General features: G+C 40.7%; 1 protein-coding gene across 1 annotated transcript in view; it reads left to right on the top strand.

Annotated features, from left to right (window-relative positions):
* The first annotated feature begins 465 nt into the window (after nucleotides 1–465).
* Nucleotides 466–27,131, top strand: part of CHRM2 (cholinergic receptor muscarinic 2) — a 164,727-nt gene continuing 138,061 nt past the window's right edge. The window contains exons 1-2 of the mRNA XM_005897681.3: nucleotides 466–1,082; nucleotides 1,348–1,514. The gene's annotated coding sequence lies outside the window, so the exon portion shown is untranslated. The remainder of the gene's footprint in view (nucleotides 1,083–1,347; nucleotides 1,515–27,131) is intronic.

The raw sequence follows: 27,131 nt of genomic DNA, 5'->3' as shown, positions 1-27,131 counted from the left end.
TCCTCAACTATACTTTAGAATCATATTGTTTTGTATCATTTTATCTTTATCAATTGGGACTACAGCCTAAAAATAATATTCTTCTTGGAATGGATTTCTCATTAAAATTAAAAAATAAAAAGCTAAGATTGTTTTAACAGAAAAAAAAATTATATACTGATTTTTTTTCATGGAGATCCCAAATTTCATAAAGGATCATAAATACTTTGTAATCTAATGCCTATTAGTCAAAGAAAACATGGGCATTCACCCCAGTGTAAAAGAAGAAAGAAAACAGTTACCTCTTCCTCTTATACTTTTGCCAGTGTCCCAAAGAAATAAACAATCTGTGAATAGTTCAGCACGATTATATGTTTACAAAGCATAGAGGATTTATTCTAATATTTTCCCACCTGGAAAAACTGGGCTTAAGCGTCTTCGGCAATCAGAAAGCAACACCGAGTTCTTCCCAATATGTCATGTCACTTTTATAGCAATCATACTTGCAGGAATGGGACTGGGCAATGGTGGTAACTGTGAACGTTCTGATGTAGAAATTGCAGATGGAGAGCTTGGCTCTGGGGATGGACGTGGAAAGGAGCAGAAAGGAGCCTGGAGAAAAGGCTGTCATATTTGCTCAGAAGAACCGCCAAATCAGAGAGCAGAGAAGATTTCATTGGAGGAGCGCCTTCAACAGCAACTAATCCCGTCATATTGAAAGAAAATTGTAAATGTTTTCTCCAGAAATTGTCTGCCCATCGCAGCTAATCGAACACACACTGACGAATACACACACACTCTCTTTTTATACCAAAGGTGCCCGGACGCAGAGACCCGCTCCAGCGAGTGCGCGTGACACACACGGACACGCATACACACACGAACGCACACACGCCAGCCTGCGGGTTGGCCAGAGCCTTGAAACTGCAGATTCCACTCGGAGATCGCCAGAGGCACCGAACTAATTAGTAATTAGTTGCCCCTACACTAATAACTACTTCCCCAATCACTTTGGTGAAGAAATGAATCCCGCCCAGCTCGTCAGTCCAGCCGGGTCTCCGTTCTGTCTTGCTCTCCAGACTCCTCTTCTTCGTGAAAGCCAGGTTTGAAAGTCCTTTTTGCTTCTTCGCCTTTGGTGTTTTGGTGTGGCGGGCGGGGGCAGTGTCACTTTAACTCCAGTCTACACCGCCAAGGGCCTCCAGACTCGTAAAGTGCCTGGGACGCATGTGGGGTGCGCGACTCTGCTAGCGCGCGCCCGAGCCCCGCGGCTCTTGCCCGAGCCTTTGGGTCCGCTCTCTCCCCGCCTCCCCCCGCCCCACCCCTCCGAGTGTCGCGGCACCAACTAATCTTCTCCTTTTCGTTTGCAAGATCAAGGGAGAGAGCAAGCCGGCGCCCGGCCTTGGACTCTGAGCCGCGCGCCGCTAGCTCCGCGGCGGGTCAGCCCCGAACCTGTGAAGGGCTCCACGCTCCTGCCAGCCAGCCCACGCCAGGGATACTGCAGCCCGGGGAGGCAACTGGAGCTAATCCGGCGGCAGGTAAGGACAGCCAGCTGCTCAGCCCTCCGCTGGCCAGCGCCAGGGACCCTGGCACCTCCCGATTCTCCGGAACGGGCGCGGAGGGGACTGGGGTGAGGGAATTGGCAAATTCTTCCACAAGTCCAGATCCTCAAACGGAAACTTTGATTTCTGGGGCTTGGAGAACTGAGGGCAGCGATGGCGGGTCTGGAAAGCAGGAGCAGAAGAGGCAGAGCGCGGGAAGGGATGCCATTCCGCGGGTCACCGAGTCCGGAGGAATGTGGCGATGGCAGCCTGGGGGCCCGAGCCGGCCGGCGCGTCGCGCCCTCTTCCAGCCCGCCACCCCTTCCACTGTCACCAACTCCCCCTTCCTTGCGGTGTCCGCAAGACCGGGGAGCTTCGCCCTCTCCTGCCCCTCACGTTTCTTCCAGCCTGGGGTCTGGCCACGTCTCCCAGGCGTTTAGGGTGGAGGCCTGGCTCCCCGGCCCCGCACGATCCGCGGGTTCCGCTCTGTGAGCGCCAGCGCCAGGTGGCCGGAGGGAGGCTTCGCGCTGTGGTCCTAGGAGCGTGGCCAAGGGCGGGGGGGACACGAATGGGGAGAGGGTCCCAGGACCGAGCAGGAGGAAGCCTTCTGCAACCTCGTCCCATTTCGGCCCGAACATGAGGTCGGCCGTCCGCCTCGGCTAGAGGACAGGGTCTCAGCCCCAAGCCCGCGGGGTCCCGGACCGTGCCAGGGCTGCGCCGACAGCCACCTCACAATGAGCTCTGAGCCACCCCGGCGGGCTTCGGGGTTGTAGATTGGGAACGACTGCACCCACAATATCCCTTTGCCGTCCGCACCTGCGGACTCGGGCGATCACAGATAACTTGTAGCTCTCGGAACCTGCGAGGTACGGACGGTCCAAGCCCGCGCAGGGGAGATCGCGCAGCAATTCCACCTGTGCGCTCTGCCCCGCGCCCCTGGGGCGTCCCCGGCGGGGCCGGACGCTGCTTGCCTGGGAGAGCTCTGAAGAGGTCAAGACTCGAGATTCCCCGGAATCACTGACTCAGAAAGCAGCGCACACCCACTGCCTCAGCCTCCCGACAGCGTCCCCAACCTTCTCTAGCCCCCTGCTTGTCGCGTTCCTCCAGGCTGCTCTAAGCCACAAAATCGTGAAAAAGAGGGTCCACTGGGCTCGCCAGACCCACGCCTTGAGACCAGGGTTGCCTGTAAGGAAATATCTCTGGGGAGTCCCTCGGGATGGAGGGGAGGGAGGAGAGAGGAGAAACGGAGGTAAATGCCTAAGTCAAGCAGAGCTGTCGACCGACATCTCACCCGAGCCGCCCTCCTGTGTCCTTAGTCGGTTCACGGCCACGGCCCGCCTGTGACGGAGGCCACCTAGGGCTCCAAGTCGGCCCGCCCAATCGCGGGGAGCGCAGCAAGAGCACGGAGCCTTCAAGTCCTCAAGCTCCGGAATCCCCCGCACTGACTTTCTATTTCCCTTTCATCTTGCCTTTTTCTGGTTTGTGTTGCCTTTCTTGCTCTTCTTAGCGCTGGGTGGCAGTGGGTTCGTGTAGTTTGCCCATCCCCTAGTACACGCAGCAAGCGACACAACACGCATCTCCCTGCTGTACCGCACACCCGCCCGCGCTCCCGCACGCAGCCCCCGCCCCCCAATTCCACAACCCCAAGCGCCTGCGGCAAGGACCACCTCCTTGACCAGGATCACAGTCACGGCGGCGGTGGCCTTGGCTCCGAGGAGGGCTGAGCCGGCCCAGATTCCAGAGAGAAACAGTGGGGCAATGGGAAAGGCCTGGGGAAAACTTGAATTTGGGTTGAGAGTGGTGTAGGGGGAGACTCTGAGGGCAGAGGCCCCCAGCACTGTAGCTCGGCTGCAGCTGCTCTGAGGGGACCCTGAGGCTCTGGCCCCCTCAGCGCCTGCGTAGAGGAGAGCCCACCCTTAGGAAAGCAACCTCTCTCTGGGGAAGTTCAGAGAGCCAGGTCCTGGGGTGGACCAGCAGCTCACTTTGCTCCAGACCTTTCCGGTTTACCTGCCTTGAGAGGGCTCTGAAATGTGGCACCTCGTACACTGCAGCTATTCACCCAACCTTGGGCCACAGGATCCTCCTACTGTATTTTGTTGGCAATCAAATATAATATATGCATTATACTGAAAATATATAGAAGGATATATAGAGAGAGTACACTTTCATTGATAAGCAAATAATAAGGATGATGACACAGTTAAGAAACTGCAATTAGGTGTGTGTATGTGGGGTCTTTGGGGTGGTAACCACAAGGGGATAATCATAGAATTAAATCCGTAGATCATACTAAGAACTATATTAGGCTACAATTCAGAAAGTGGACTTTTTGAGACTCTTGGCAAATGGATGGAAGAATTTTGTGCCAACAATGTAGCAGCTTTGCAGGATTTGACGGCTAAGGATTCAAGAAGTAATGCTATTATCAGATGAATTTTTGTTATGACTATTATTAGTAAATGTCTAGCTGTGGCAGTACTATAAGCAACTTCTATTGACTCTACATGCTTTATTAGGCTAAACAATTATGCCAATTAAAGCTGAAAAGTAAAACTTGACCCTAAAAAGGCATGGAAGTACCAACCAACTCAGCTGACTATTTTAAAACTCTGTGAATGAGATGGGGCAGGAGTGGGGTAAAGTCCTTGGATCCCAAAATTCAGGGTGGGCTTCCTGAAAATGCTTGGTCTTCCTGTAAAAGAAAAGTGTGTTTGTTTATATAAGTGTGTTTGAGGTTGTCTGGGGGGATTGTAGGGAGAAAATAGGTCAATTTGAATATCCCTATCCTAGTTTCAGTTTAAAAGAACCCACAGAATGTGTTTGTAACTCAGCTGACTTCAGAGATAAGTGTAGGAGACTGTGCTGTGTGCTCAGTCACTCAGTCGTGTCCGACTCTTTGCGACCACACATACTGTTGCCTGCCAGGCTCCTCTGTTCATGGGATTTCCTGGCAAGAATACTGGATGGATTGCCATTTCCTACTCCAGGGAATTTTTTCCAACCCAGGGATCGAACCCATGTCTCCTGAGTCTCCTGCATTGGCAGGTGGGTTCTTTACCACTGAGCCACCTGGGAAGCCATATGTAGGAAAGCCAGCAGTCAAATGTAGGTAAAAGTCTCTTTGGAATGAGCCCCCACAGTCTGTCAATATGGGGAGGACATCTTCACATTTAAAAACCCACATTGCTCCAAACACGATCCTATCCCCTTCTTTGCCCAGATAACCCCTAACATCTGGGGTTATCTGAACTTCTATGTACTTCAGTGGCAGTTTTACATTTCTAATTTCAGAGTAGCCAACCCTCTGAGCACAGGAGGAGGGAAGCGAAGTCTCAGAGTTTTGGGGAAAACAGCAGACCACAGAGAAGGGAGGGAGGGCAGGGAACCCGCTTTCCTGGAGAAAGACCAACAGGAGACACGTCACTCTAACCCACAGCAGTGAACAAAGGTGAAGCCAGTGTAAGAGAGGAAGAAGAGGAGGCCACTTATTCTAATAAAGGAGTTGAAGAGAGAATGGGAAGGAAAAAATGAGGACAAGAATCTGTGAGCATGCCATTACGAGCCCCATAATAATCTCCATCACTGATGTCAGTCCTTGGGGCATGCCTGTGAGAGAATGCCCATGAGCAACTGCCTAAATATGACCACTCAAACCCACTCTTACTCTTATCTTAATCTTTCTTTAGTTTACTCAGTAGGATCAAGAGACTGACAGAAACACTTTGTCACACAGTCTCCTTGAGGGACCTGGTTTTCTTCTTTTAACTTTGTATTGGAGTTGAGTTGGCATTTTGCAATGTGAGCCTGTGTTGTGTTCCTCAGTGGACTTCTCTATATCAAAACCATCTGTATTCCCCTGGTGACCCCCTGGTTTATTCCCTGTCTCCTGTTCCCATTTTGTCTACCTTCGGTTCACTCAGCAGATGTGGGGACTGCTTTCCTTAAAAGGTATCAGAGCAAGGGTACTGACCGCACACCCCAAAGCTCAGCAGGGCCACATGGCGATCATGGGGACGGTAGTGTGTGTTTTGTGTGGAACAAAGGAAGCAGGTCATTTTCCCTTGGAAATGCATTTTCATATAGTGTGTTCTAAGTCTCTGAAACTGTCCTAAGCACTTCACATGTATGATATCATCTTTCTGTCAGGGCTTTATCCCCAGCGTTTAAAAGAGTGTCTGTCTTCTAGGAGTTTATTAACTATTTGTTGAATGAGTGAATTGATGAACCAGTTTCTTATTGTATCACAGCCACAATCCTATGAATTAGATGTTAGTGTCCCCATTTTACAAATGAGGAAACTGGCTTTCAGAGGGGTCGGGTAATGACCCAAGATCACACAGCTAGTAAGTCGCAGTCCCTGGATTCAAACAAGGGCTGTTGGACTCTAGTCTTTGGACTCGTGTTGGAATCCAGGCTTTGTCTTACTCTGTGGAGATACAGTGTACGTGTTCCCCTATGTTTGAGGAAATCACAACTCTGGTGTTTAGAGTCCAACAGTGTTCTCCCCACTCCTTCAGTTAAACTGTGTATTCTGGTTGTATTCCCTAAAGCCTAAGCAAGAAAGATTCATTGCCAACTAGATTCTTCTGTTGGCATAACCTGCTTGACCCAGTGATTGCCTCTGGCAGAGGAAAGTAAGGGCACAGAAATTACCTGGTATTTTGGCAGATGCTATTTTCACCTGTAGCAACACCAAGATTTCCTTTTGTCTGGTGCAGGAGGATGAAAGAGTTTTTGATAGTACCCAATTCAACTCACCTTAAGTGTTTAAGTGAGTAAAGAGGTTTTCCATTGTGATGCAGTTAACCAAGAACTGCCTCAGAGTATACACATTCCCACTTTCCTCTAGTTGTCTCTCCACATGAGTTCCTCTTTCTTTATATTAAGATTGTTTGTGCTTGAAGTTCTGAGTTTGAATGGCAGGTTTTGATTTTAGTTAAAACTGATCATCCACCTTTGCTTTGAAAAGCATAGTGTGACTTTGTGAACATACGATTAGCAAAGTGTGTGAGGCTTGTTCTGACTGGTTTGCCTCCTTCTACACTTGATATATTCTTGTCTTTATTTCATTTCCCTTTTTCTGCACACATGTTCAAGCTCCTTCTTTTATACTGTGACCTAAATATACAGTCATCTTAACTGGTGCTGTTACCATGGTAATGTTTCATGGTAGATAAGGGTACACACTAAAAAATCAGTCTCTTTCATTAGCAATGGAATTCCTTCTTTGTTTTTCGCCCCCCTCTCCCCAATCCAAGCTTTCACTGAATGGCGCCCTCTGGTGTCCAGTAACAGGAAGCACACTACTGTGGATTGGGCAAGAAACATTTTTTAAAATTGAGAGAATTTTTGTTTCAATAATTTGAGGTGGACAAAAGCAAGAAAGACTTATTAATTAGTATGTTTCTAAGTAAAAATATTAGTAGAAAACATTCATTGCCTGAACATATTAAGTACTGTTTGCTGTGTAGAGTTCTAGAAAGTTATGGGAAATGGATATTTATGATCCTTATGTGTTTAACATTATTGTGAAAATTTTTCTGTGGGATTTACAAAGAGAGTTTTGTTATGGGAGATATTGAGATATCTCTGGATGAGATATCTAAGCTAATGGATTGTTTCATATGTTTAAGTCTTTAAAATTTCAAAATGGAAGTGTTCTGTCTTTAGAATGGGAACATTGTTTTTGCTGGATAGGATATATAATAGTGTTGATGATGATGATGATGATGATAAAATAATATTTGCATGTGTAATTTGTTGTTTTGTTATTGGAGAAACTTGAAAGTTTTGTCTTTATTATTGTGTGAATATATAATATGCATATTATTATTATTTACAAATCACATGACACATTAGAAGTAAGGTTGACATGCTAGAAGTATCTTCTTTCTTCCTCACTCCAGCTCCACTGTCACCATCTAACTGAGTCATCAAATCAAACATCTCTTAGATTTGTCTGGTTCATCCTCTCTTCTCCATCCACACATCTTTTTAGATCCTCAGCATCTCTTACTTGAACTATCACCAGAGCCTTGTGTTTCTATGGTCTCCCACCTTCAGTCTTTCTCTAGTACAATCTATGCCTCGCATTGCTGGAATAACCTTTCTAAAATGCAAATCTGAACATGTTATTCTCTTGTTAAAAATTCTTCACTGTCTCAACTGTCTAGGATAAACTAAAAATCAAATCCACATGAGATCTTCCATAGATGACCAAAGCCTTTATTCCAAGCTCTGTTAGCCACTTCTCCATTCCCCTTCTACACAAGGAAATAATACATATATATAAATAGCTTAGTGTAATGACTGACATAGAGTAAATGCAAAGTAAATATTGGTCAAATTTGTTTTCTCTTCATTCTTCTCTTTTTCCTCCTTCTCTTCATTTAATTTACTATTAGTATAAAACTAATAAGCAGTAATAAATATAATACTTAAACTAGTCATTTCCCTAACTAATAATAATAGGTAAGAAAAGCTATGGTGTGGCAGATATTTTGCCGAATATTTAGCATCCTATAATTTCATTTAATTTCTCACAATCAGGTACATTGCTGTATGGGATTGGCAGAATTGTTTTCTTGGATATTAAAATGAACTGTTTACAGAATGGTTAGCCTGCAAGAGTTCTAGGCAAGTTGAATGATTTTTACCTGGTACTGGTAATGGGGCACTAACCAGAATTTGTTAGGGATGCTGATAATGTCTGTATTGAGAACAGAGGCCATATTTGCATACATGACAGTGATATACATTTCAACTGTGTTAGAATCAGAGCTTTACAGAGCATTATTTTTCCCCAATGTTTTGAGTAGATAATAGGTAACTCTATTAATGTGCATAATCCCCCATTCCATTTTATTGTATCAAGGAAATTATAGGCATCTCCATAGGTCAAATAACTAGTTTAGAGTCAAATTTCCAACCCGTGGCTAATGTGCAGCAAAAACAAAACTGAAGATCTATGTTTTTAAGATCAGTGAAAATAAACAGCAAACTGTGTGGAAGCAGAGCATTATTTTGAAGTCATCTGGATTTACAGGGTTCAGTAGAGCAGAACTTCTTGTTTCTGAAGTTGAGGCTCCTAGATCCCTTCAAATGTTTATCTCATGGAAGAAATGGATCTTTTTCAGCAGTCCACATTCATCATCAACCAGATTCTGAATTATTTGAATCAAATCACCTCTGTCTTCTAAGAAGTCTTTCAAAGAGTTTCATTCACTGGTTGAGTCCTTGAAATACCCTATTCTTCTTGAAGAGATTCTGGGTCGGCAGATTTGGGGCCAGACCCAAGAATCTGTGTGTTTAGCACCTCATGTGATACTGAGGTGGGTAAACACAGGACTACATTTTAAAATAAGATCAGATGGAAGAACTGGCATCTAAAGGGCAATGGAGAAGTACAAAGGTTGGATAACAAAGGTTGGATAACCAACCCAAAGGCTGCTACCAATATCATCAAGAGTCTTCCTTGTATGAGGCACTGAGACTGAGAGCTTGTTTGTGGTCAGAGACTATTCGATCTTTCAGTTACATGTGATGAGTAACAACTCAGGAGAATATCCAAAGATAAAGATGATTCTCTTCTATGTCATATGACTCTGACACTTATTTGTCTAGATGGAGTATAGTCCTTACGTATACCTTATGTCCACAGAGTTAAATCAGTCCTGGTTATTGAAGAAATAAGCACTTGATGTCTTTCCATTTTCTCTGTCCAAAATTACTCATTCTCTCTGATACTTCCTTGGGAAGATGTCTTCATGGTTCCAGAGCTGCTCTGTGCACTCTCCTGTCTGGGGTTCTGTCTAGATTTCTGTTCCTAATCTAGCAGACCAAGCACCTGGCCCTCTTCCCCTTCCTCTCTTGGAGCTCTAATGCAGGAGTTCTAGTGGAGGAGAGTGGAGAAATTGTCACAAATGTTAATGGGGATACATTTCACTGTTACTGTTACAAAATGTTGGTGCACTGTAATGAACCCCAGTAGCAGACTGATATAAAACCTCCTCCAGGAAAGGAATGTTATGGTGGTTTTTCCTGATGTTATTGCTCACCATCGGTCCTGAAGTTGTCTTCCACTTTAATAAGCAAAGAATTGCCTTCCCCTACCTCATCAACTATGCCAAGTCAGTAAACAAGATGAAATAATATTGGAAGAAAAGCCTATAATTTCTTGATTATTTAATTAACTACTAAGGAACTCTTTAGAAGGAATGCAATGAGAAGCTAAAGAATTACCTAAAGGCTAATTTTTCCTACTCTCTATAAAAGCTAAGCATGGAATAATTTGATTGTCAAGAGAAGAACATAAATTTCATACAATTTCATATTGTTGAACATAATGAAGATTTTCTAATACTCTGCTCTGCTACCATATAGCCAGAGTAAAAATAGGAAATGATAGGGAAACTCTATTTAATTGTATTCTTTGGAGACCATCAGGACATTTGGTTTCATTTTAGGAAGAAAATAAAGAGCAGCCCCAAAGGCAAAGTGCTTCCCAAATCTGCCTGCTGTTTTCTTGCTTCATCCTCAAAATTACTTTGCTACCAGATTTTATCAGTGGTGTGGGCCGTTTTGTCTTCACATGTAAGCTTAAATATTACAGACTTTTCTCTCCTTTTGTATTGTGTCCTGGGAGTACTGAAGGCAGGGAGAACAGTGGACGATGTAGGTTTAGCTTCTGTTGTCTCTGGCTGATGGGTGCCAAGCAAGGGGTCACACTTTTGCATTTACTTTAAAGTGAGCATGACTGGATATTTTTCATGACTGAATGTTTCCGTGTTAGGGAAAATTTCAGAATTTTGAATGAGATACTCTTCTGTGACAACAATAAAGACAATCAGATCAAATCAGATCAGATCAGTCACTCAGTCGTGTCCAACTCTTTGCAACCCCATGAATCGAAGCATGCCAGGCCTCCCTGTCCATCACCAACTCCCAGAGTTCACTCAGACTCATGTCCACTGAGTTAGTGATGCCATCCAGCCATCTCATCCTCTGTCGTCCCCTTCTCCTCTTGCCCCCAATCCCTCCCAGCATGAGTCTTTTCCAATGTGTCAACTCTTTGCATGAGGTAGCCAAAGTACTGGAGTTTCAGCTTTAGCATCATTCCTTCCAAAGAAATCCCAGGGCTGATCTCCTTCAGAATGGACTGGTTGGATCTCCTTGCAGTCCAAGGGACTCGCAAGAGTCTTCTCCAACACCACAGTTCAAAAGCATCAATTCTTTGGTGCTCAGCCTTCTTCACAGTCCAACTCTCACATCCATACATGACCACAGGAAAAACCATAGCCTTGACTAGATGAACCTTTGTTGGCAAAGAAATGTCTCTGCTTTTGAATATGCTATCTAGATTGGTCATAACTTTCCTTCCAAGGAGTAAGCATCTTTTAATTTCATGGCTGCAGTCACCATCTGCAGTGATTTTGGAGCCCAAAAAATAAAGTCTGACACTGTTTCCACTGTTTCCCCATCTATTTCCCATGAAGTGATGGGACCAGATGCCATGATCTTCGTTTTCTGAATAAAGACAATAAAAACAGTGAAATCATAGCCACTCTTTCTTGAGTGTCTACCACAGTTTAGACCCTGTGCCATTTTCTTTATGTATACTATTCCTATAGCTTACACCAATCCGATGTGATAGAGGGTTGTTTTTTCTTTCTAAGTAAGTGCAGAAATTCTTGCCAGTGGACACAAAATAACTTGTTAAGACCTAAGAGTAAGTTCATTGCTTTGGGCATCAGTCTCACATCTAAAATCAAAGATGAGTATTAAATTTTTGTTTGTTTGTTTATTTTGTTTTACTACCATAAGGAGTTTCTTTAAAAGAATATCCAATTGTATTATTTGCCATCTAATTCTGATAAAGTCAAGGAAAAAGAGGGAAGAAAAAGGGGCACATCACACTGACTTAAGAATATGGAAACATGAAAACACAGTTTATACTTGAGGAATCAGTCTTAGATATATTTAGAATCTACCTTGGCCACTCACCTCCTGGTTTAGTCTGATAGTAGGCTTCATGTTTGAAGATGCTTTATCCTTCTTAGCCCCCTGGGAGCTCTCTCTAGGTACAGAGGGGACAAAAGTCTTAATATAGCTTCTAGGTATGGAATTGCCAAGACATAAAACATGACTCTGTGAGTATTTATAAAACATATACAAATATATATAGGAACACTTTTGTTGACTATGAAAACACTATGTGTTGTTAAAATATTATTTGATCTTCTGTTTCTTATTGTGCTACCTATTCCTTTTCTTTGCAAGACAATTGCTATGACTTAACATTAACCTCCACGTTGCATATGTAAAAGGCCAAAGCAGCTAATTATTCTGAGGGATAAAGCATCAGTGGATTAATTCTATTCCTGTTTACATGCCCACTGTCAACTCTTAACTATTCGTTTGTGTGTCCTAAGTCTCCAGGAATCATTAGTGTCTATTGGTAAATGATAATACCAGCTAATTTTTTTTATAATTAATTGAAATTTCACACTCTTACATTTCAATATCAGTCAATATTTTTACATACTGACACTTTTAATCAAGGAGTATCTTTCACAAGGGAGCAACAGCAAGGCCCTCATTAATTAAAGTGATAATTATTCTCCCTTGCAGTTAGTTACATAACACATTCTTCAAGAAATTCACATCCTTAGCATTCCTCTTTAAACCTCTCTCATTTAAAAGAAGATTCCTTGGCTTCTATCTCTGTAGGAATTTACTAAAAATTCACATTACTTTTATTTTCAAGAAGTGATATAGAAAGGAGGTCATATTTATTTTCCAGCGTTTCCATATTCAAACAAAATAAAATGACATCGTTTCTATCATTTAAGTGTTCAGATCGAATCTCAGGAGTCATTTTCAAGGGAGAAGGATGTTGTCAAATGTCTCCCCTTTGATGTTCACCGGCTTATTTTAGCTTCTGTATCGCAATGCGAATTCCCATGATCCACTTCTCTTGGATCATTCTTTGGTTTCTCAACCCTCAGCTGCTTAATTGCTCCTGCCTCTCGGCAGCTTTTTCAGTACACAAAAGTTTGTGACATTTCCCCCTCTGATTCAGTCCCGTGATTTTAGAAGATATTGAATCTAGAGTGTAGGCTCTAACTGGCAGCCCTGCTGTCTTCTCCTTTATTAGGTATTGCTCCAGTTCTTATATTTTGGCACCTTATGGTGTGAGATGCACTTTTAGAAATATTCGATGGTGACTGTTAGCTGATTTCCCTAATACTTAGGAACAGCAGATCATTGAAATCACTGTGCCATATACTGGCCAGAGTTTCTAAAGGTCATTTTCTGCATTTGCTTCTTTTAATTAAATTAGAGTTGGTTATTCATCCCAGTTGCTGGAAATATTTGACTACTTTAAAAAATTTTTTCTCCCAAACTCCATGTGCTCTTATTTTAATTTCCCAATAAATTGAATATGAGATGATATCAATAGATCAGTTATCTAAAATTCAAAATGATTTTTCATTACTCTGTATAATTACTGAAAGATAACTTCCTTGCTGCTCGTCTTTGTGTGTGTGTGTGTGTGTGTGTTAAAAAGAAGTTTTAGGTTCACAGCAGAACTGACTAGAAAGTACAATGAATTCTCGTATGCTTCCTGCCCGCATACAGGGATGGCTTCTTCCACAGTCGACATCAGCCACTAGAGAGGGGCCCTGGTTACAATGGATGAACTCACAGTTCCTAGTTTACAGTAGGGTTCACTCTTGGTGTTGTATTTTCCAAGAGTTTTGACAAATGTAAAGGTAATAACATGTATCCACCAATATAGTATCATAAAGGGTAATTTCATTGCCCCACAAAATCCTCTGTACTCCCCCTTATGTACACCTCTTTCCCTCCTAACCGGGCACAGCCACTGATCCTTTTACTGTCTCCAGAGTTTTGCATTTTCCAGAATGTTATACAGCTGGAATCATATAGTATGTAGACTCTTCAGATTGGCTTCTTAAACTTAGTAATATGCATTTATGTTTCCTTCATGTTTTTTCTTAGCTTGATGGCTCATTCAATACTTGCCATCTTGTGGTTTTTATTTAACTATTTTTATTTCTCATTATTATATTTTTCACTGTATATATTGGAATCTCACTATTTATATAGATAGTTATATATATCTATCTATCTATATATATGTATATAGTAAATCAGACAACAAAAATATTTTGCCTCTTTGCTGAAAGACTTAGATAGTGTGTTTATCCAGTGTGGGCAACTCTTCAGCTCCTTGGAGTCTGTAATTATGAGAAGATGAAGAATGGACATTGCAAATCTTTTTTTTTTTTTCTGTTTCTCTTTTCCAAGATCTTCCAAGTCTCAGCAGATCACTTATAATGAAGCTAAGAATAAAACCTGAGAACTTACCTAAGATACTTTTACTGACCTTTAAATGGAGCATAAACTTAACTTGTTTTATCAGTAGCAGACAGAGTATTCTTAATTTATTTGAAAAGTAAGACAAATCCTAAGAGGCTTTTAAAATTTGACTTTTAGTATCTCTGCTTGGGCTCACTCTTTGGCTTAAACATGTACCTTCTATTCAAGTCCTTTACACAGTGAATGAAGTTGTCATTGATATTCTCTGGTTTCATAAGAAGAGACACACTCCATAAAGGGAAGATGTGCATTTTGTGGTTTTTAAAGTTTTGCTCAGCATCTTATGCCTAGTTCTATGCTTGACACATAGCAGAAGTCAATAAATATTTTTAATGATGATTTTATGCCCTTAGTCTGCTTTCTGTTGTTCAGTCACTAAGTCGTGTCCAACTCTTTGCAACCCCATGGACTGTAGCACACTAGGCTTCCCTGTCCTTCACTATCTCCTGGAGTTTGCTCAAACATCATTGAGTCAATGATGCTATCCAACCATCTTTTCCTCTGTTGCCTCTGCTGAACATCCAAAATTTCTTACTACCCTAATCTTCTTCTATTGGTTTCATAACAAGAAGTCACCATTTTCTGAAATAGCTCAAAGAAATTCTCTTTCTAGGTAAAATTTTCCTTTCAAAATAACCCTTTTCTTCTGATAAGTTTTCCCACTTTTGAAACCAACACTTCGTCTAAGCTTGAGCAAAATTTTCTGTGGGGTACCTTTGTAGGTATATGGTATTATTATTACTTTGTTTAAGCTGAATGTAATTAATAACCATCACATGAACTTTTAAAGTAACTCATTTTGATTGTTATTATATGTAGGGTATGTTGAAACAAATTTTAGTTAGCACAGATCACATAGGATTTAAATATACCACTTTTTTTTTCATACTAGGATGGACTTTCAATACATCAAAAACAATGGACTGTATTTCATTCCATCTACAAGATAATATGGAGAATTATCTAAAAAGATGGAGAATGATTTACATCATGAAATGGAGTAACATTCTGCATACCTTGCCATACTATGTAGTCTTAGTCTTATGCATAGAATTGGAATAAGAATTTATTTGTTCTTTTATTCATTAATTCAACAAATATTTACTTAGCACTTACTTTATGCAAATCACATTGCTTTGCTATCCCTAGCTATCCCTCCTACCTGACCCCTGTCTATCATCCCGCAGAAATATTCCTGGGGAAGTGGAGATACTATACTCACATGCCCAATTTCACCCCCTTCTTTACTCAGGCTTAGCATTCTGTCATAATAGCACTCTGCGGCCTTGTTAGTTATAGTGGAGCTGTGCTCTTTGGCAGCCAGAAACTTCCACTGGCCTTCACTATTGACTAGAGAGCTTAGAAAGAAAAGGTTTTAACCTTTTTCTCTAACTTGAGGTTCCAGTATCTCACAAAAGGTATACTCCACTGTCAGGCAGTGTAAAATAGTGGTTAAGAATTTGCGTTTTGGATACCATTGTATTGTTGCCAGTTTGTCTTTAGTTCCTTTGACTTCACAGAGTCAAGTCTTTAGTGAAGTGTTCAAAGTTATATAGTCTCATGCACTTATTTTACAGTTAAGGAAACTGAGCAAGAAATGGAAGTGAGTTGCTCTGTCGGTGACGATGTTTAAGGTGACAGAGCCAGGACTGGGGCCTGAACATCTTGATACCCAGTGCATTTTCAGTTGCATTACCCCATCATGTCTACCCCTATGAAATGCTCTATATGATTATTCTTACTTCTTGAGTTTCTTTCTAAAAAAAATCTTGAGCTATACAACCCCCTTGCTAGTCTTTTTTAGTTCTGTGGGACTTCTGATTCTTTTTTCCATCTCCCCTCTTCTGTTTCCCTGATGTTTTCAAAGTGGAGCTTCCCTGGTGGCTCAGATGTAAAGAGTCTGCCTGCAATGCAGGAGACATGGGTGTTTTGGGTAGGAAAGATCTCCTGGAGAAGGGAAGGGCTACCCACTCCAGTATTCTTGCCTAGAGAATTCCACGGACTGAGGATCCTGGCAGGCTACAGTCCATGGGGTCACAAAGAGTTGGACATGACTTCGTGACTAACACTTTCTCATGATTTAGTGGTAACATTTTGTTGGAAATGCTGAGGTTTAAGTAAGAGTGAAAATCAAAACTTTAACAACAGGTATGACACGGGGGTCAACCTTTCATAATACAGATTGATCATTATGTCATTCTTCTGAGTTCTTGCTGCGAATCAACCCTGATTCAGTGAGATACTACAATCTTGCAAGAATCAACTATTCTGCTTTCCAGAAGCTTTGGAAATTTCATCTATTCATTTTTGCTACTGAAACAGAATATAAATAGAGTTTTCATTAATCCTTTCAGTTATCTATTTGGACCAGTATTTTTTTTTAACAATGTTGATGCTCATCAAAAGATATCAATTCAACCTTTTAACTTGACATAATAAAAGATAATTGAAAACAAGTTCTGCAATGTTTTTTTCCCTGGAGATATATGACAAATGCTAAAAGCAGAGAGAAATATTATGGATGAAGCCTTTTATAAATGTCACCAATGGTGGTGGTTTAGTCACTAAGTTGTGTCCAACTCTTGTGACCCCATGGGCTGAAGCCTGCCAGCCTCCTCTGTCCGTGGGATTCTCCAGGCAAGAATACTGGAGTGGGTTGCCATTTCCTTCTCCAAAATGACACCAAAATCTACCTCTTTATTCTGTTTCTCCACTTCATGAGGTCATTAGGAAACTTTGTTGTCATATCTACTTCCAAATTGGCAAAAATTGTCCATCTTTAGCATAAAAAAAAGAGACAAATTGGAAAGCTGTAGTTTGATGTCATCTCTCCTAATTCTGTCCATGTACTTTTCTTCCAAATAGCAGATTACTTCATCCTGAAGTCTTGATAACCATAAATGTAATCAACTTGGCCACAAATATTTTCAAAATGAAATGCCCATTTTTTTTGGTTGTCTTTTTGCTTTGTTTTATATCAGAGTAAAATGGAGAGGAGAAGCAGTTGGCGATAAGTTGAAAATTGGTGTTGTCTGGGACACTGGGTATTTCATGGTCCAGAGAAATTCACAATGAGGTGACAGAATGCTCTCTCAGACCACTGTCACTTACACCGGAACATGATGTGCTCCTGGGGAATGTTGGGAGGGCACTTGCAGAGCTATTTTAAGAGGCGTTTGAAACTGTGAAAGCACAAGAAAGTTACAGGAGAACATGTCAGAGCCTTGTTTGTAAATACTGTGTTCTCTTTATGGGTTACTGAGTGGCAAAAATCAAAAGAGTGTTTTTTTGCCAAGAAATAAAGCTGCTTATCTTGCCTCACTAGCAGAGAATTCCACATAAATGATGACCTTAAATTAAATGGAACATCTTAACAAAAACCTCAGGAAGTCGTTTTGTGTTTTATCATTATGTTTCTCCAGTGTGAACTCCCAAGTAGTTGGTACTAGTAAGATTAATCACATCAGAAGACGGATGAGACTTTGTTCTCAGAGAAATTGTATTTGAGGAGACCGAAAGCTAATTTGCCTCCAATTTTAGAAAATGTTTCATTCGTCTTCATATAGATTCAAAGAAAAAGATTTAGATAGGGATGGCAATCCTTCTTTGGCAGATTGCACCTCTTTAATGATGGAGGAAAGGGAGAATCAGATTGGACTCCACTGCTTTCTACCTTTGTCTGTGGAACCCCTGTGGATTTCAGAGAGGGCTGGAATACAGCTTGCTGAAACAGATGAACATGACTAGGAATTCCCTTTGACTCCATCCTTCTCAGGAAAAAAAATCCCAAATCCAAGGAGATATATATGCTTAGTCACTCAGTTGTGTCCGACTCTTTGTGACCCCAGGAATTGTAGCCCACCAGGTTCCTCTGTCCATGGGGATTCTCCAGGCAAGAATACTGCAGTGGGTTGTCATGCCCTCCACCAGAGGATCTTCCCAAACCAGGGGTTGAACCCAGGTCTTCCACACTGCAGGTGGATTCTTTATGGTCTGAGCCACCAGGGAAGCCCATGTGTGTGTGTGTGTGTGTGTGTGTGTGTGTATGCATGTATATGTACATATGTACGTATTCATATAAAGGGAACATTATTCATATTTCAAACTGAGGAAAAAATCTGTTACTCATGTCAGTATCACTTTCATTCTGTATTTAGAGCTTACTTTTCTATCTTCCTCCCATATTATCAGTTATTATATGGAAAGTGCATGTAAGTGCTGTGTAAGGGACAGATACTGACACAGTGGTGAGCACTGTGTACTTAGTCATGTCCAATGTTTGGCAACCAGTGGACTGTAGCTCACCAGGCTCCTCTCAAGAATACTGGAGTGGGTTGCCATTTCCTCCTCCAGGGGATCTTCCCAACGCATGTCTCTTGCATCCCCTGTATTGGCAGGCAGATTCTTTTACCACTGCGCTACCTGGGAAGCCCCTGATACAGTGGTAATACTTGCTTATTCATTTGTTCTTCAACATTACTGTAAAATTAGGTACAACCAGGTACTCTGTTGGCCATCTAGGATGCAAAGATGAATAACCATAATCCTAGCCCTGACAAATTTTCCTTGGAGATGTGGTGAAGAACACATGATATATAGGTGCTATGATAGAGGTGTTAAGACTCCTGCAACAATAGAGGAGAAGGGTGGGACTAACTCAACTGAAGTCTGGGTTAACAGGGCGTTTAAAAATAAGAGGTTTTTTCTGGATTGATGGGGCATGTCTTTGTCAGCTCAGACTCCTGGAACAAATATATGTCATAGACTAGATGGCTTCAACAACAAACATTGTAATTGAGCACTTATTGTATATAAAGTATTTTGAATATATACATTTATATAAAATGATTCTAAATATGTGTATGTAAGGTATGAAGAGAATAACTATACTCTAGCTTATCAAGCAATGACTATCACAACAGAATAAAAAAAAGTATCAAAATAAGTGAAGTACGCATTGGGAGGTCAGAAAAAAAATAGTGTGGATTTGAGCAAATGATCCCTTTTATTTGCGTGTTGCTTTAGAGTTCCCAAAGCTCGTCATTGCATTGTTTTAGAGCCTGGGTTTGGTGCCAAGTACAGCCTCTATCTGTTTCTGTATGGCCTCTAGCCAAGAATGATTTTTGAATTGTTAAAGAGTTGTTTAAAAAAGCAGAAACATGAGCAACAGAAACCAAATGTGACTTCCCATGTCTCTAATACTTAGTGTCTGGCACTTTACAAAAAAGTCCCTTCTTTTAGAAGAAGCTTCACAGACACTTATATTGCTTCTCAAAGTGTAACTACTATACTTCCACTTAGTTGGAAAAGGCAAAATGGCTGAAGCCTAAGAACCTAACATCATGTAGTTTGTGTTAAGGGAACTCGATTTGTTGTAGTGGTTCTAACTGATAAATTCTGTATTCCATTATCCCATGTATATGCATGTAGTGGATCAGATCTCTGAGCTTGTCTTTTAGAACTCATTCCACCTCTTCATCTTTGTGCTTGACTCCTACTCTCTTGAAGTCATATTTGTGGGTTATTTAATGATAATCTAAAATAAACAATACTGTTTAAAAAACACTTTTCAATTTACAATGAATTAAATCCATCACCTCATTCATTTTCCTTAAAACACTAAAAGGGGGATAAGTACAAATTGAGAAACTTCAAAATTAGCAATCTCAGATGATTTGTCTAGGGTGATATAGCTTGGATGAGAGTTCAGAAAGCCCAGCTGTTTTCAGGGTGTGTTTTCCATCCTTCCTCACAGAAAACCCACTACACCATTGCCAGAAATGCCCTTGAGTGTACAAAAGTCAATTGGGAACTTGGTTGTGGTAAATCCTCTAGATGGATTATGTGATAAATCCTATAGAAACATAAATTAAGAATGATGGGTCCATCCTTTTCTCTTGAATTACCTCACCTTCAAAAAACAGAGAATTTGTTACAGAATTCAGAACCCCTCTAACCCTGCCTCACAGGAAGAATTCTGTCTCCTTCCTGAGGAAACCAAGTGTCCACTCAGGGAAGATGAGGAAGTCTCTGATGCTTGATCTCTGTGAAGCTCCTCTTTGTGAGATACTTTGGAATATAGCTTTTAAATTTTACCCGGAAACATCTCATTATGACTGTCTCTATGATACATTAGAAGACATAGATGTAGAGAAAAGTTCTGTGTCCTGAGAGGCACTTGGATGGCCTTTTTTGATTCACAGAGACAACCTTAGCTGGAGAGTCTATGGAAAGGGAATTTGAGGTAAAGATACCTATAGGATTTTTGAATCCTCTGGGGGGAACATAAGGTTCCCCCTGGGAGTCCTAAGGAGCACTCTCCGGATATACTACAGTTACCTCAGGGACAGATTAAGAAGATGAACAGTTGTAGCTCTCTTTCTTCCTTGGGTTTCCCAGGTGGTGCTAGTGGTAAGAAATCCCCCTGCCAGTGCAGGAGATGCAGTAGACTTGGGTTCAAATCCTGGGTCAGAAAGATCCCTGGAGTGGGGAATGACAACCCACTCCAGCATTCTTGCCTGGAAAATCCCATGGACAAAGGAGCCTGGCAGGACTACAGTCCGTGGGATCACAAAAGAATCAGAGAAGACTGAGCACTTACTCTTCTTCCTTACCCTGGCTCTGCTGGGTGTGTTGCTTTGCCTTGCTGTATTTAAACCCTCTTCCCATGATGTCTGATAAATGTATACATTCATGTACTGGGGAAAGGAGAGATGTGAGAATCTCTGAGAACCTTCCTGGTTTAATCCTTGCTTCAGCCTAAAGCAAACAGTAGACCTCTGGTGTTGGAAGCTATGGGAATTTAGTGAGAAATATTTTAGCAGGTTTTCAGAAAGAAATTACATAGATGAGTAAGAATAACATTTTTCAAATCACACCAATCATCAGCCCTCAATCCTCAGGGCAAAAGCCTTGTCTACTAGGGAATGAATTTTGAGAAATGAGGGATTAGCATTTCCTGGTCAGACTGTTTGTTGATGAGCCGCTTGCCTCACAGTTTTCCTTAGTTTAACTTGGGGCTAGGATCTGTTTTATTTCCTCCAATGGGAAAATCATAAGAATAGTTATTCCTGTTAATAAAGTGACTTGGGAGCTTCAAAGAAATGTTAGTGTGATTATTCCAATTTAAAGTGATGACCTATTCAAAAAAGAACTTTTTTGTCTCATGGCCCAATTTGTCTGTCCTCATTTCCTTCAGAAGTATTGATCTTGAATACTGTTACAATATTCAGTGCTAGTGGCTGGATGTATTCCGAGGAGACTAGCTGATGGTGTGAGATTGAATGCCCAGCCATTGTCGAGTGCTAGCCCTTTGCAGGTAACTTTGAGTGCACAGGGGAACCCCTTCTTTTCATGCAGAGATGATGACTTTGGAGCATGTCTAGTTCTTCTAGAGCTAAGGAAGAGAATAAGCATTACATGCCTGTTTAACATGTATTGCCTTCACATTTTTATTTTTGCTTCTATTGTTACATTTATAATCCTGTGTATACGCTATGTGCTCAGTCAATCAGTCATGTCCTATCTTTGTGACCCCATGTATTGTAGCCCTCTGGGCTCCTCCGTCCATGGGATTTTCCCAGCAAGAATACTGGAGTGGGTTGCCATTTCCTCCTCCAGGGGATCTTTCAAATCTGAATCTCCTGGATTGGTAGACAGATTACCACTGAGCCACCTGATTCTGTGAGGTAGTGTTATCATTGATTTCCAGGTGAGGAATATGAGTATTTAAGAGTTTTCTCAATCTCAACTTTAAGTAATGGCGGAATCAGGAAATAAAGCAGTTTTTCCAACTCAAGTACAATTTATCTTTTTTTCCAAAATGTGACTCTCAGGACATCATCCAATTCTGCAGCTTCTTCATTTCTGTAATGGATATTACTAATACCTGTACTTCTGACTTCATAATGTTATTCAAGAATCAAAATAAATACATTTGGAAGCCTTTTATGACCACTTAAAATGCTATACAACTGAAGTATACTAAAATTATTATTGTTATCTCCAACTGTATTTATTTAGTTTATCTGTATAGTACTGTTTCCAGGATGCTTTTTTTTTTATGTTGAACATATTTTTAAATTATGCGTCTTGTATTTTTAGACTGACTCACTCCTTTTGGACCCAGAGATATCTCACAAACATAAGGCAGACGTGAGACCTTGGATATCTTCTCAATTGACTAGGATTAGCCAGTGAAGAATATGGAAAGAATATAAAGAATTCTCTCTGCCCTAGCATACCTTATGCATACTCAGCTGTTCCACATTGTTTTCCACCAAAGTTCAGCATTGACCTCACAATTAATTGTTCTGTAGGTCTTTTTTTTTTTTTTTTAAACTGCAAGTCATAGGTTAAAGTTGCCAAATTTTTAAAGAAATTCCCTCCAAACTAAAATAATATATTTCTAACCTTGAGGAGAGTTATGAAGTGTCTGGTTTGCACTTAAGTAAAATTTCTGGAAGTGCTGCCTTGTATCCTGCTAAGATAGATTGGGAAGGAAGTAAATGAATTGTAATCTAAGGAAAGGTGTGGTCACATGTAATCAGAACCATGATATCAGCTCAATGGCCTTTTATGTCACTGCCTTTAGTACAAGGCGGTGTACTGCTGTGACAGCATAGCTAAGACTAACCAATGATATTGATCATATATTCTGAGAAAAAATATAGGTTCTGAACTGAGTATTTTTTATGATCATTGGCTTCCTTTCAAATTCAATAATTTTTTTTTTTTTTTTGCAGAATCCCAAAAGGATGTCAGTACTCAGTAGAAAATTGCCATGTTCTGCAGTAGTGAGAACTTGTGACTCAGAGGCAGAAAGATCATGAATAGAAACAGTCTGTTTATCAGGGTTGTTCTAGGGAGAAGCCTCAGAGGACTTGCCTTCATTCTGATAGCCAGAAACCATGGGTTCTCCTCTAGTGAGTAATCTTTCCAGCCTGAAGAGAGTGCAGGGTTTGCCACTCTGGCTGTGTCCACTCGAAGTAAACTACAACAGATGTCTCTCTTCAAATATGCTGTCTGCGTTAAAGCTGTCTTTTGTTGAGTACATCTTAAGATCCAATTGCTGTGTGTGTGTATATCATTGCTGTAGTTGTTTAGTTGCTAAGTTGTTTTGGACTCTTTTGAGACCCCCGCTGGACTGTAGTCTCCCAGGTTCCTCTGTCCATGAAATTTCCCAGGCAAGAATACTGGAGAGGGTTGACACTGCCTCCTCCAGGGCATCTTTCCTGGCCCAGGAATTTAACCCTGTATATATATGTATATACATATATACACACACACACACTCGGTCTCCACCAAACTTCAGGTAAATTTTATCTCCATTTTACAGATAAGGAAATAGAGGTTTAGAAAGGTTGAATAACATAAACAAGGCCATCGTGCCAGTAGGAGCTGAAGCTAGGATTCAAATGCAAACCAGTATCTTTGTCTCTAGGTAACACTATCATCCTTAGAAGGGGCAATAATGTTTAAAGGGGCAATTGTCCTAAAGGGGCAATAATGTTTAAAGAAAGGAGGTTCTTGAAAGGACAGATAGAAAAAGATGACCTTCTACCTAGAATAGATTTTCCTCTCAAACTTCATCCTTTTTTAAAGCACTTTTAGTGTGTAGTTTGGTGTTCTTTATTAAATTTGTAATGTAGAAAGGGATAATGAAATAAGTCCTTATATTCCTGCCACCCAGAGTAATTTTATTTTTTTAATTGTGACAAAGTATACATTATAAGACTTACCATTTTAATCATTTTAAAGTGTACAGTTCAGTGGCATAAAGTATATTCTCATTGTTGTACAATCATTACCATTATCCATCTCTAGAGATTTTTGCCATCCTGGACTGAAACTCTGTACCCATTTTTGTATACCTTCAACAAGCTCCTGGCAACCACTATTCTCCTTTCTCGTTTCCTTTTTAGGTATCATCTATATATCCATTCTCACCTGCCAGCATCTCTCTTTGGATGTTTCACTAACATCTCCAAAATAAAATGTTGCTACCTCCTAAAATGTATTTTAGGAGGTATTTTAGCAACCTTCCTCCTGCATTTATCCACTTGTCTCCTTGTCTTTTTTACTTCAGGAAATGGCACTACCATCAACAAACTAGATAAATCTAGAAACTCAGTACTCGTTGTTTTTAAAATAAACTTCTAAAAATTTAGTATCGTTTCAGAGCTAATAGAAAAGTTACAAAAATTGTACACAGAGTTCTCATATACCCCCCTCCACCCAGTTTTCCCTGTTGTTAAGATTTTACATTGTTGTTCAGTCACTAAGTCGTGTAAAAGTAGATTCTTTACCACTAGACCATCTGGGAAGCCCATCCTAGCTGTAAGGCCACCTCTAATCCCACCAGTTATGTCTGAGTCATCTATGTTGGTCACCTATGTTATAGAGCAGTATTTCTCAAACTTTAGTATAATTATGAATCACCTGAGGGAACTTGTTACAATGCAGGTTATGCTTCAGTAAGTAAGTTTCAGATTCCATCTTTCAAGCAAGCTCCCAGGTAATGCCAAGGCTGATAGCCTACGCACTAAACTGAGTAACAAGATCACAAAAGACCAAGGGTATCTGCTATCAACATGGCTTATTATTGATAATATTAAGACTTATCATCCGCATGAGGGAAAGTCTGTGATGCCTCATTTTTTTCTGCCCTCCCTCCCCTCTTTATACTCCCTATTACAATTTTCAGTGGATGATCTAGAACTTCGCCATGAGATATTGGCCACACTGGTTTGTCTTTCAGTTTCTTGAACATGATATGCCCATTTCAGCTTGAAAGTTGCTGTGTAGAGTATACACCATTTATTGTTTTCTTCATGTAGGACTCTCACTTAAGCATGGGAAGCATCTTCTCATGTTCAGTCTGATTGCTACTCCTTAGAAAGCCTTTGCCTGTGAGTCAGTCTAAAGTAATGGCTTGATTTATAAGCAGTCTTAGTACTCGGTCTATTTTCTTCCTAGAATTTGATGCAGTTGTTTATGTAACTTTTATGTCTTTAATATCTTACTAGAAGGCAGGAGCAAGAACTCTCTAGTTTGCCACTGAATCATCAGGGCCTAAAACATTATCTGCTATATAGTAGATATTAATGTTTGTTAGGTAAATGCCAAGCTTGACTTTGAAAGATGAGGCGAAAGGCACATATATTGGATAATTCTTTTTTATTGCTTATTCCTTTGGGAGAATTTATTGTAATTTCTGTTGTTTTTTTTTTATGATTGCTAGTTATGTCATCTTTTCATTCCTGTATCTTTGGACATCCCAGAATCGTATAGGTTCAGGGGGAAATTTGTTCATCCAGGTTTTTCTGAGGAAGGAATTCCTCATGGAGAAAAGCTTGCTGGGCTCAACAACACACAGTTGCTGAGAGTTGTTGGAAAGGTCCTTAGAACCTCAGCCCGAGGCTTAGGTGAGAGCCTACAGTTAGGTGAGTAACAGCAGTTCTTACTCTGATGTGTGTTTCTTTAAGACACATGATGTAAGTTAAAAAAGAGACAGACTTAGGGAAGGAACTTATGGTTGCCAGGGAGAAGGGATAGTAAGGAGTTTGGGATGAGCATGTACACACTGCTGTATTTAAAATGGATAACCAACAAGGACCTACTGAATGGAACACTGCTCAATGTTAACCTAGATGGGAGGTGAGTTTGGGGGAGAATGGATACATGTATGTGTATGGCTGAGTCTCTTCTGTATGCACCTGAATCTATCACGATATTGTTAATCAGTTATACCCCGATATCAAAAATAAAGGTTCAGATTCAGACTCACCAAACTCAGATTGGGCCGTGACACTTATAATTAATGGAAGATGCCAATTAATACAATGTAATAATATTCTAATGACAAAACACTGCCTTTAATGTGCCACATATTTTTTAATTAATTTATTTTAATTGGAGGATAATTACTTTACAATATTGTGATGTTTTTTGCCAGATATCAATTGCATTGGGTAATTCTGATGATAATTTATATTTAAAGAATTTTAAATTACTGTTTTCTTAAATTACTGATAGTTGGTACATTGTGCTTCATTAAATTTATCTAATGTCAGTTATATTTCTTGCTTTGATACATAAATTGAGAATATACTTTAAGAAGATTGGAAGAACAAGATTTACTTTCTGTGCCAAATAAAGGAAAATTATCGTCTAGCTCTTCAGTGATATGATATTGGTGTTGTAAGACTCTAGCTGCATTCTTATGGTTAATGGTCCCTGAATATTAAGAATGTGCAAACCAGTAGGGAAAGATCAAGGGCAGGGGGAAGATTCATGGCATGGGCAGAATGGAGAATTAAGGCCTACACTTAAAAACAAATAAGAAAACAGACAAATCAGTGTCAATGAGTTCATTTGCATATAAATCTGCTAAGGCTTAAGGACCAAGATGGAGAAAAGTTGTATGTATTTGAAGATATCTAAGAGTGGCCAAGGAAGGAAAAATAATAAGGAATTTTTACTGAAGTTTTTTTTTTTTTAATATTGAAATTAGATTAAGGATTTCTATCTCTTCTATCTTCCATCCTATGAAACAAATAAAAGTCCATCGTTTGCTCTTCTCTCTTCTTAAAGATGCCATTCCATTAACCTCCTTGAAAATTATCATCAGACTTCTGGGAAAGGTCTGCTCACCACCATCTTATAGTCTGCCCTCTATCCTCCTCCACTTTACTGACAGTTGCACCCACATTTGCCTTAACCCTGTCATCTTTCTAGCGCTGATCCTTTTAGACTGAGGAGAGGTGTTGCAAAGAATTGCCCCAAAGACTTTTCTGAGAAGGGAGGAAGCAAAATTCCATTATGCCCCAGGGCTTCTGAAACAATCAATTATCTTAATTAAAACAATACTGTTGATTGATTATAATGGCATTGAGTCAAAATAATGGTGCAGTTCTCTCTTTCTTTCTACCATTGGGGCACCATTTAGGGCCATTGACTTACCAGTTAGGACAAGGTTACCAGGGCTAACTTCCTCCTTCCTGGGTTGCTCCCTGATATGGTTTTAGCTTCTAGACATTGTTCCTCCTTGAAACCACTGAAGGTTGTAGTTTATACATCCAACCTTGAAGCCAGGTGGGTGCATCTCTCCTGTCCTGCAGTTTTTCATAGACTGAAGCATGGGCATTTCAAAGAAGCCTTTTACTTGCCAATAGGACCACCTCAGCTTAATTTCCAAACTCTGCTCAT

This window comes from Bos mutus, chromosome 4 (assembly GCF_027580195.1).
Source record: "Bos mutus isolate GX-2022 chromosome 4, NWIPB_WYAK_1.1, whole genome shotgun sequence".
NCBI classification, from domain to species: Eukaryota; Metazoa; Chordata; class Mammalia; order Artiodactyla; family Bovidae; genus Bos; species Bos mutus.
The sequence above is the reverse complement of the archived record's forward strand: the minus strand, read 5'-3'. Positions and strand labels throughout refer to the sequence as shown.